This window comes from Theobroma cacao, chromosome 6, assembly GCF_000208745.1.
Source record: "Theobroma cacao cultivar B97-61/B2 chromosome 6, Criollo_cocoa_genome_V2, whole genome shotgun sequence".
NCBI lineage: Eukaryota > Viridiplantae > Streptophyta > Magnoliopsida > Malvales > Malvaceae > Theobroma > Theobroma cacao.
Genome location: NC_030855.1, coordinates 15,523,239 through 15,533,771, shown reverse-complemented (window position 1 = coordinate 15,533,771; position 10,533 = coordinate 15,523,239). Strand labels below are relative to the sequence as shown.

Sequence of the window (10,533 nt, the reverse complement as noted above, 5' to 3'; positions counted from 1 at the left end):
TCCTTATTTTTCATGGTTAAATTACATGTTTTCATGATGAATTCATGGCTGGTGAAAATGGGTATGGAGAGAGAAAGATGTTGGATTGAATTGATTTCAAGATATGTTAGTGTTTTTGGTTAGTTTAGCATATTTAGAAGCAAAACAACAAGAAAAGAATCCATTTTCCCCATGAATCTTCATTGGCCGAATCTTCCTTGATGTGTGTGGGTGATGGATTGTTATTATTTCAAGAGAAATGGCTTAGAAAATGATGAATAATGGTGAGAAAAATTAAATAGGAAAAATCACGGTGTTAGTGCACTGTAATGGCTGAATTTTTCCATGAAGAAATGGGAGGGTTTTGATGCTGAAATTGGTGTTCTTTGAATAATGTTTGGTGAATTTAAGCATTAGAAAAGAAATGGAGTAATTTGGGATTAAATTGGACGCGTTAGTAATTAATCGGGTGATGAGACGAATTTGGCCGGTACCGAAATTTAGATGGTTATTCGTGCATTTTGCATTCCATATCATGCATTAGTGGTCTAAATTAGTTTAATTTCGATTTAGTACCAATGTAGTGAGTTTCTTGATTTTGTACTGTGTCAAGGTGGTGGGTCCCCTGATAAAGGCAAGGGAATTGCATCTGAGGACCAATAGTCAGAGTACTTCGAAAATCCGCACTCTAGACATTGTGAGTAAACTTACTGTCATTTTAATTATCTAGGGTGGTTTTTAGATGATTTCATGAATTCTATGGAAAAAGGGATTTAAAAAGGTAAATTTTCATGTTTTATGAATAAATGTGTTTCAATGAAATTAATTTATAAATCGTTTGAAATTAATAATGATTTTGAAAAATAGAGTACACGGAGACTGCTATTTGTTGTAATTTGATTGTTTAAATTGATTGGCTTATGATAAATCGGGCATGATTGGCTGGTTGGCAATTATATTGAAATACGGATTGTTTGTTTGCTTTGAAAAGCTGTGAATCACAATAATTGCCATATCATGTTATTGAATTTTATTGATTGGTGGGATAATTATTAGCTTGCTGCAGTAGGCGGGTTCCGTGGACCAACCTATGAGAGGGGCACGGTAACCTCGTTTATATGTGCTCACCTCGGTTGTAGAGGCGAGTAGGGTAGCTCCTGAGGTGATATTTGAGTTCACTTCACGCCGAACCACCACGTGATGGTGAACTCAGCCAACGCCAAGGAACGACTGTGTTTTTCTTAAACTAAAAATATGTTTATGTGTGTAGGAAATTTATTTTTAACAGCCTTGGCGGTCTCAGTAGGATGCCTCGGCCAAGGTGTCCTCGAGGATGGATTTATGGCACAAGCTTAGTTTTTATGAGATTCATAAGCCTTTTTACGTATTTTGAATGAAATGTGTTCTAATGCTGTGACCCAGTTTACAAAGATTTACTTTATCGTCTCCATGTACTCAACTCTAGATGTTTTTGATGATGTCTGTTTACTTAGTGGGATTTTATAATCTCATCATCCTTCTTTCCACCCATTTCAGGCTCAGTATAAGCTGTAGATAGTTGATATCGTAGAAGGCTACAGTTGGCTTTACTTCCTCAAAAACTATAGGTTTGCAGCCTTCGTTCATTTTTGTCATTTGGGGGTCCATATGTCACTGTAAATTAAATATCATACTCTAGTTATCTGTACTACTATATGTAGGAATTTATTTTGCTTTAACGCTGTAAAAATTATTTTCGCAGTGTTCTAAAAATATTATTTTATAAGAAAATAGAATATTTTGTTTAATATTTTTATTTTATTCTAACAGTCATGATTTCACTTTAAACGAATGTTTTAAACATCTAAATTTATTTTGATTTTGAAATATGTGTTCTGCACTTATATACTACATTATTAGTTTGTATCAAAAATTTTGAGGAAAAATGATCGAAATACCCCTGTGAGACGAAAATTAATTTTTTTATTGTTTTAAGTTGGAAACAGCTTAAAACCTCTTAGAACATGATATTTGGCAATGGTTACTCACAAGGGAAATGAGAAACTGATATTAAAGCCTTGCGAGGTTTCGGTTGGCATTCCAGGTAATGAGTGCCTATCGGGACACCACGACGGTTGTCACAGGCTCGAGGGAGTACCGGGTCGTGACATGTTAACTCTCATATGAGAATGGAATATGTGCAATCGAATTCATGTAATCGAAAGTGTGAAAATTGCCTTGATTGGCATAAGCCCATGACTCAAAATGGATGATTATGGATTTAATCTTTTAAGGTAAAAAGGGCTGAAGGAAGTTGATACCGAAAATATTTTGATAAATGATACTTTGATTTTAAAGTGTACTTGAGGGGAGATAAATGTTTACTTTTATTTTCAGATTGATAAACTAATAAGGCCATGAGATTTAGTGTTTGGAGTAAAAATTGAGGAATCACAAGTTAGATATGTTTGTATGTGACGTATAACTAACAAGTTGGTTATGACCTAGGAACTATAAGGATTGATTAAGTCCATAAGGATACATCCAGAAGTAGGTTTATTTATTTAAATATTTCGTGGTAATAGACGAGATCTACTTAATAAGTACTCGATCATGAAAGTACTGGAGTTTTCTTTTTAAGAATATGGTTACTAATGGTTATCAAATTTGAATTATCTGTGACGTTAAATATATATATGGATAAATAAAGAGTGTTTGATCCTTATGTATTATGAAATGCTTGAATAGGAATTGTAGTGCACACCCCTTTAGGAGAAAAATTGATTTGGAAGTAGTTGTAATACGGAAAGAGTATTCTGAAGTGGGAATTATTGGTTGTTGACAAGTAATAAAGGTAGCGTAATGATAAGAAATCCCATTAGAGGCTAAGTTGAGTGGACATAAGAGACTTTGGGAGATAGTTAAGGAAATGGTATCAAGGAAATGTAATCTATAGCGCGGTTAAGCTGTACGCGATGGACTAATATGATTAAGAAGATTGAAGCTACATAAATGTGAGGTAAACATAAATATGACGATACGTACAGGAATGAATAAGAGCATCCCAATAGTTAAAGTATTGTGGATGAATGCTCGAATGGAAGAGATGACATGGGAAGTTGAACATCAGATGAGAAGACAATACCCCACTTTTTCTTTGAGTTCAGTAAATGAAATTTTGAGGTTAAAATTTTATTTTAAGGGGGGTAGTGCTATCAAGCCCAACCTTATAAAGTACTTGCCATGTCCTTCATGTGATTGACAATATGCTTGCATACTTGGAAAGCCCCGAAAAATCGTCAAAAGTCGATATTGTACCAAATGGTACTATTAAGTTGAATTAAGCCTCGAACTAGTCTAAATAGAGATCTTAAGATGCAATTGAGAATTTTAAAACTCCAAAATGACTTAAAATGATGATTTTGAGTTCGAGGGCTGAATTGGAGTCAATTTGGAATTTTCATGTTCTAGGGGCAAAATGGTAATTTTGTCATCCGAGGATAAAATGAGAATTTTTAGAAAAGATTTTGATCACATTTGACTCATTGGAGTATGATTTGAGTTTGAGAGGTGAACAATTTAAATTCTGACATTTTTTGAGTCCTAGGGGCAAAACGATAATTTTACGAGTTTACGGGGGCAAAATTGTAATTTTACACCACCCAACACTTGTCCAACACATGGATTTTACCCAATATTATTATGGATAATTGAGGAAATTTAAGTGGTGGAGAGAGATTGCTTAATGGGTAAGTATGACACATGGACCAATGGAATGGTGACATGTGTCAAGTTTATATCCATTTATTATTTAGCTTTAAAATTAGCATAAAATCAGCCTATTTCCATTCATATGGCCGGCCAAAACAAGAAGTGAAGAGGAAAGGAAAGAACACAAACCCTAGGTGGGAAAATTGAAGAAAAAGTGTGGGATTTCAAGGGATTAAGCTAATAAAGGTAAAATTTTGTGATTTACACTACTCATGCTTTCTTTTTTATTTTCCATGCTTGGAACTCAAGTTTGCATGATGAACCCATGCTGGCTGAATTTGAGAGGAGAGGTTTTGAGCATTGATTTTGCTAGATTTCAAGCTAATTAAGTGTTTTTGGTTTGGGTAATGGAAAGTATGAAAATATAGCAAGGAATCACTTTGTTCTTCACAAACCCACAAGAGGCCGAATTTTCTAGGGAGGATATTGAGGCTGAAATTGATGATATTTCATGATAATTTGGTGGTATTTAATGATTGGTGAGGCTAGAAATTTAATGGGAAATTTTGGCATGAAAATCTAAATTTTTACCTAATGTATAGACATGTGCGATTTATGGTTCGGACTGATAAATTGAATCATATTCATAGTTATTGAGGAATTTTAAGTAAAATTGGAGTGTAGAAAGTGAAAGAAATCGATTTGGAGTTAAATTAGAGATTTTAGCCAATTACATCGAGAATAGTGCGAATTAGGTCGAATACCGTATTAAAACGGCTATTCGGACATTTTGCATCACATTTCATGCATTCATATAGATTTATAGAGCCTGAAATAGTTTATGATAAATTGACACAATTTATTGAAATTCGTGTCACGTATGATGTATAGGTGGTGAGCCCTCTAACAAGGGTAAAGAGATTGTGCCCGAAGATCGAGAATAGGAGTATATCGAACTCCTAGTACTGTGAGTAACCTTACTATTGTCTTAATTATCTAAAGTATGTTTTATCCGATTTTGTGAATTTTATGAAAAATGAATTAAATGATTAATTTTTTGATTTTATAAACAAATTGTGTTTAAATGAAATGATTTTATAAATTGTTTTGAAATTAAATGATGGCTTTGAAAATAGAGTAATTGGAGACCACTTGATTTGTTGTAAATTTATGGTTTTAATTGATTGGCTTATGGCACTATGGGCATGAATGGTTGAATTGCTAAATGTGTTGAAATATATGAATTGTTGATTTGCCTTGAAAGGCTATGAATTACAATAATTGCCACGTCATGCTATTGCAAATTTTATTGATTGGTGGGATAATTATTAGCTTACTACAGTGGGCGGATTTTTGTGGACCAACCTATTTGAGGGGCACAGTAAACCCCGTTATATCTTACCTCAGTATGAGAGGCGCGGGTGGATAACTACTGAGGCTAACACTTTAGAGTTCACTTCACACCAAACCACCACGTGAGGGTGAACTCAGCCAACGTCAAGGAACGACTATGTTTTCAAAACAAAAACATGATTTATGCGTACATAATTTTTTTTACAGCCTTGGCGGACTTGGTTGTGATAGCCCTCGATCAAGGTATCTCTGATAACTGGGTACGATAATGATTTTGGCACGAGCCAAAGTTTTAAGAAATTCATAAGCCATGTTAATTACTCGATTTATATGAATTGATTTTATTTGGTTGAAACAAGTTGAAAAGTGATGAATTTTAGTATGTTAAACTGTTTTATCTGTCTCCATTTACTCGACTTTAGATGGTTTGGATGGTATCTGTTTACTCATTGGGATTTTATAATCTCACCACCCTCCTTTCTAACCATTTTAGGCCCGAGGTAGCTTGTAAATAGCAGATATCGTCGAGGATTATAGTCGGCTTTACTACTCCAAAAACTATAAGTTTACTGCCTTTGTGCACTTTTGTTCCTTGTGGGCCCATGAATCACTGTAAAGTAAATTTCATATCCCGGTTATCTGTATTATAGTACGTATGAATTTATTTAGCTTTTACATTAAAAAAATTATTTACCGATAACTCTATAAATATTGTTTTACAAGAAATTAGAATATTTTATTAAATGTTTTTATTTTATTCAAATAGTTGCAATTTCATTTTTAATAAATGTTTTAGACACCTAAATTTATTTTAAATCATGAAATATGTGTTTTCCACTCATCTACTACATCTTTAGTCGGGTTCGGAAAATTACGAGGAAAAATGATGAAAACGCCCCTGTGAGGCAAAAATTATTTTTCCATGGTTTTGGAAGGGAAAAAGCTTAAAATTCTTTAAAAATAAGGTTTGGCGATGATTACTCATAGGGGAGATAAAAAAATGGTACTAAAGCCTTGCGGGATTCCGGTTGGCACTCCGGGTAATGAATGTCTATCGGGATGTCGCGACGGTGTTCACTGGCTCGAGGGGAGTACCGGGTTGTGACATAAAAGGTTAAGAATGTTGGTGTGTATGAATGAAAAGTTGATGTTGTGGTTAGTGGCAGCATGTAAATATAAATAGTGGTACATAGGGCAGCAAATATGAATGAATTTGTGGTGACATTCACTAAATATATTGAGTTAACTTGCTACTAGGAAGTGTACAAGTGGAGAAGGTTAGCTGTGGTGGCATACTGGAGGTGGTAACGGGTGACTGGCAAGTAACATTATCTAGAGACCCACCTAAACTGATAGCGACATAGTGTCCCGTTATTGTGAGGTGAGTAAAGGTGCCTATTTCAAAATTTCCATAGCTATGTAATGTTATACGTTTTATAAACATTGCCGGATTTCATTAAATGCAATTGTGGAAAGCATGAGCTATTAGCCTCGATAGGCGATTTCTAAATGGATTTACAATGATTTATACACTATTATTGTGGAAAGCATGAGCTGGTAGAACTCATGGGAAATTGTGGATGCAAGTTGTTTTGGATATATCTATAGATAAGCTATACGAGTAAAGTGTTTTAGAAACTGTGAAACAAGCCTTTTTACGATGTTTGCATCAAAATCTATGCCTTGTATTTTTGTGTGATATGTATAGTTAAATGCATTTGTTAAATGATTTAAAATGCAAGTTTTGAGCACTAGTTTTAGTCCAGTGAGCCTTTAGAAGTATGCTTTCAAACATTATTAAGGCTTAAGTAGGCCTAAGGCACAAATGAATGATGAAAATAACGATAAAATGACGAAGGAAATAGAAATAATGATGATTTCCAAGGTAGGGGCAAAATGATCATTTTGCATCTCGGGTCTAAATTTTTAAGTTTTCGTGAACTTGAGTACTTCTAGACCATTATGGACTTTGTCTCAGTGTCCAAAGAGTAAAAAGTTGAACCGAAGGAAAGAAGAAGACAAAGTCACCTTATGAAGGGCATATTGGTAAATTATATGAAAAATTGGATAAACTTTAGATATAAATATCTAAAGCTCCAGCAATTTTCAGCAGTTTCTAGCCATTTCTTCTTCCCTTCCCATCTCACGTTTTTTTATCTCCATGGGAGCCTCCCATAAAGCTTCCATAGCTCTCTCAAATTAACTTCAATTTACATGCTTTGGTGCACTTTTTCATAGAACCTTTAGTGCTCTTTCACTCTCCCACCTTAAAACCCTTAAAAGTCTTTGTTCAGCACTTTTTCTCACTAGCTAAAAGTTGTAGAGAGAGAAAGAGAGACTTGCCATAGTAGCTTGAAAACTCTTGAAAAGGAGTTCAACTATAAGTCCACCAAGGTGAGATATGAGTTAGGGTTGATTTGAAGTGGTTAGAGATGGCTAATACTTAGAATTATGGGCTGTTATACTTTTGATGGTTATATTGTGTGTGATAGGTTCCAACGAGGCCTCAGATGTCCGTTTGAAGCAATAATCAACGTTAGAGTTAATTAAAGATTCAACAAATATCAGTGAGTGAACTTGCATTTCAAAATTTCTTTGGGAAATGTAAATGTATTTGGATGAAACATTTGAATGATTTTATCCAACTTTTCTTTAAAAATGTGTGCCGGGGAACAAGCCCTTGATAAAATGTTTTGATGTTATGGAAATGTGAAATGTGTGAAAGGATGAATCCATGTGCTTCTATATTATGTTGATATATATATATATGAATATATGTTGTGCATTGATGAATAATGTTGTGTGATGATGTTGAAGTGTGCGAGTAGGGAGTGCACACATGATGATGTTAGAGTGTGCGAGTAGGGAGTGCATACATGATGATGTTAGAGTGTGCGAGTAGGGAGTGCACACATGATAATGTTGAAGTGTGCGAGTAGGGAGTGCACACATGATGATGTTGAAGTGTGCGAGTAAGGAGTGCACACATGATGATGATATTGCATTGAGCTAAGAATGCATTCTCGCTGCAGCGAGAAACTCTCGGGTGGTGGGGGCACAAACTAGCCCTGTTTCTCATTGTAGCAAAAAAGAATTCTCACTGCAGTGAGGAATTTTTGCTATAGCGAAAATGGATTCTCGCTGCAGTGAGAAACTCTCGGGTAGACCCAAAATTCTGGTGCAATGCTCTCACTTTAACAACAATTTTTACCACTTTCCAGTCAGAAATGGGCAAATTTGTAAACATAAAAGTTGTAGCTTTCTAATGGTCTAAAAATCAGGTTAATTGGACTTCTGTACTTGGAGATATACTAGAAAAACCAAAACATATGCAAACTAAGACTGTTTCTCGCTGTGGCAAGAAACTTGCTGTCCTGCTTGCTACCTTGCTTGATTTTGACATATTTTTCACCCATTTAACTTCATGGATTGATCATGGGATTTTGCAACACTCTGAGGTTATTAATCAAAGTTTGAAATGAGGGGTTTTTAGTAAGAAATTAAATCAATTGCATTATTTTTGAAACAAGTGCATCATGATTTCCAAGTTCTACTTATCGATTGCTTGTTCCCTTCTTGTGTTCACTCACTGAGTTTTATACTCACGTTTTTAAACTTCATGCTTTCAGATTTGGAGGTAGTTGGCACCTAGATTGAGTTGTCCACGTATGCTCGCCTTCTTGTAAGGTACTATGGAATCTCAGTAGCTGTACCTTCACCCACAGTCACTCAGCTAATGGTTAAGGGTATGTTACCTGTGAACACGCATATGTAATGAAATCCGTTAGTATCCATGTTATAAGTCAAATATGTATATTTGATTACTGATGCCACTAGGAGTTGGCAGATGGGTGACATTATTTTGACATAATAAAATTGTAAGTATTGGGTCACTATAAAATGTTATTGAAATATTTTAGTAGAGAATTACAATATGTGGTTTTAGAAATGATGGTTGGGAATGATGATCGGGATTGCATAAAAAAGCTTGCTTGGGCTTAGTGGGCTTTGCCCATTGGGTCCATGCGCCAGTCATGGCCCGAGATTTGGGTTGTGACAATAACATCTTAAAGCCTTGGCGTGTAACATCTTGAATGTTTTACGTGTAACATATTGATGCCTTGGTGTGTAACATGTTAGAGCCATGGTGTGTAACATCTTGGAACCATGGTGTGTAACATCTAGCAGATCTAATGTGTAATATCTTTCAATTTTGGTATGTAGCTTTCATCTGTTGTGGCATGTAGCTTGTTATGATCTTGGCATGTAACATCTATGTTACATGTGTTGCTGTTTATTTTTTATTATTTTATTTCTTTCTATTCTTGTCATTCTCTGTTAGCTTTGGCAGTCTGATAGTGCGTTTGGATTGAAAAATTCCAAATGTAAAAAGACTTCTGTTTTCTTAATGCTTTAGAGAGTGAGTGTCATAGCTGTTGGGTAAGGGTTGATCATGCATCAAATACAAATAAAACACAGCGAAAATAAATTTTTAAAAAATTAAATTATGCCTCACCTTCCTAGGATCTCTTTCATGCCAAATTAAGTACATAATTAAATTAAAAATAAAATATATATGATCATATAAAGTTTATCTAAATAACAAAGGTAGATGAATCCTTTGTTAAACCACCAAATTAGCCTTTAAAAAGCTCAACCACCTTAGCTTGGTTGTTGCAAACCAAAGTTGCCAAAGGAATCCTTGTGCAACCTGTAATGGTGACCCACACTAATAAATTAGAAAATCCTTCTTTAAGGATTGGGAGTGCTATACCTTGACAATGTGCTAGCAAAGATGAGTTTCATAAACTCATAATCCACACAAAATTGTGGGGCTGAATAGACAAAAGAAATCAAGTGAATGAAAAACTATTTTTCTTCACATAAGGAACGGCAAGACAAAAGGAATTTCTAATGTGTCGTTCTCTTAATTTTTCAGCCGTTCTCTCTCATTTTGCTTGGAGGCTATAGCAAGGTATTTATACCTTGGATTAATTTTAAATTCTAATTACAAAGCTATTTTGTAATTGCCAATTAATCCAATAATTTGATTAACAATTTAATTAAGTCCTTAAGAAGCCCAGTTAACTTAATTGTTTAATTTAATCAATTACGCTTAATAACTTAATTAAACAATTTAATTAATTAAACCCAACAATTTAACTAAACAATTTTAATCAATTAGGCCCAATGACTTACTTAAACAAATTTAATCAATTAGGCCTAGTAACTTAATTGTTTAATTTAATTAATTAGGCCCAATTACTTAATTAAATAATTTAATTAATTAGACCCAATGATTTAATTAAATAATTTAATTAATTAGGCATAAATTAATTAAATAATTTTAATCAAGTGCTTGAGAAGCTCATAACTTCTAATTTGATTAACTTAGAATTATATAAATTTAAACTATTTTAAATTTATCATTAATCAAGTTAACTACATAGAGTTCATAGACCAAGATTAGGATCTAGCAATCCATTATGGCTGTAACGACTGCTCCTCGAT

At 34.1% G+C, this 10,533-nt stretch overlaps 1 long non-coding RNA gene across 1 annotated transcript; it reads left to right on the top strand.

Annotated features, from left to right (window-relative positions):
* LOC108662510 lies at positions 4,598-8,879 on the top strand. The gene is made up of 5 exons (XR_001928387.1): positions 4,598-4,636; positions 5,516-5,639; positions 6,280-6,403; positions 7,515-7,589; positions 8,652-8,879. It is a non-coding gene; the product is annotated as an uncharacterized LOC108662510 (long non-coding RNA).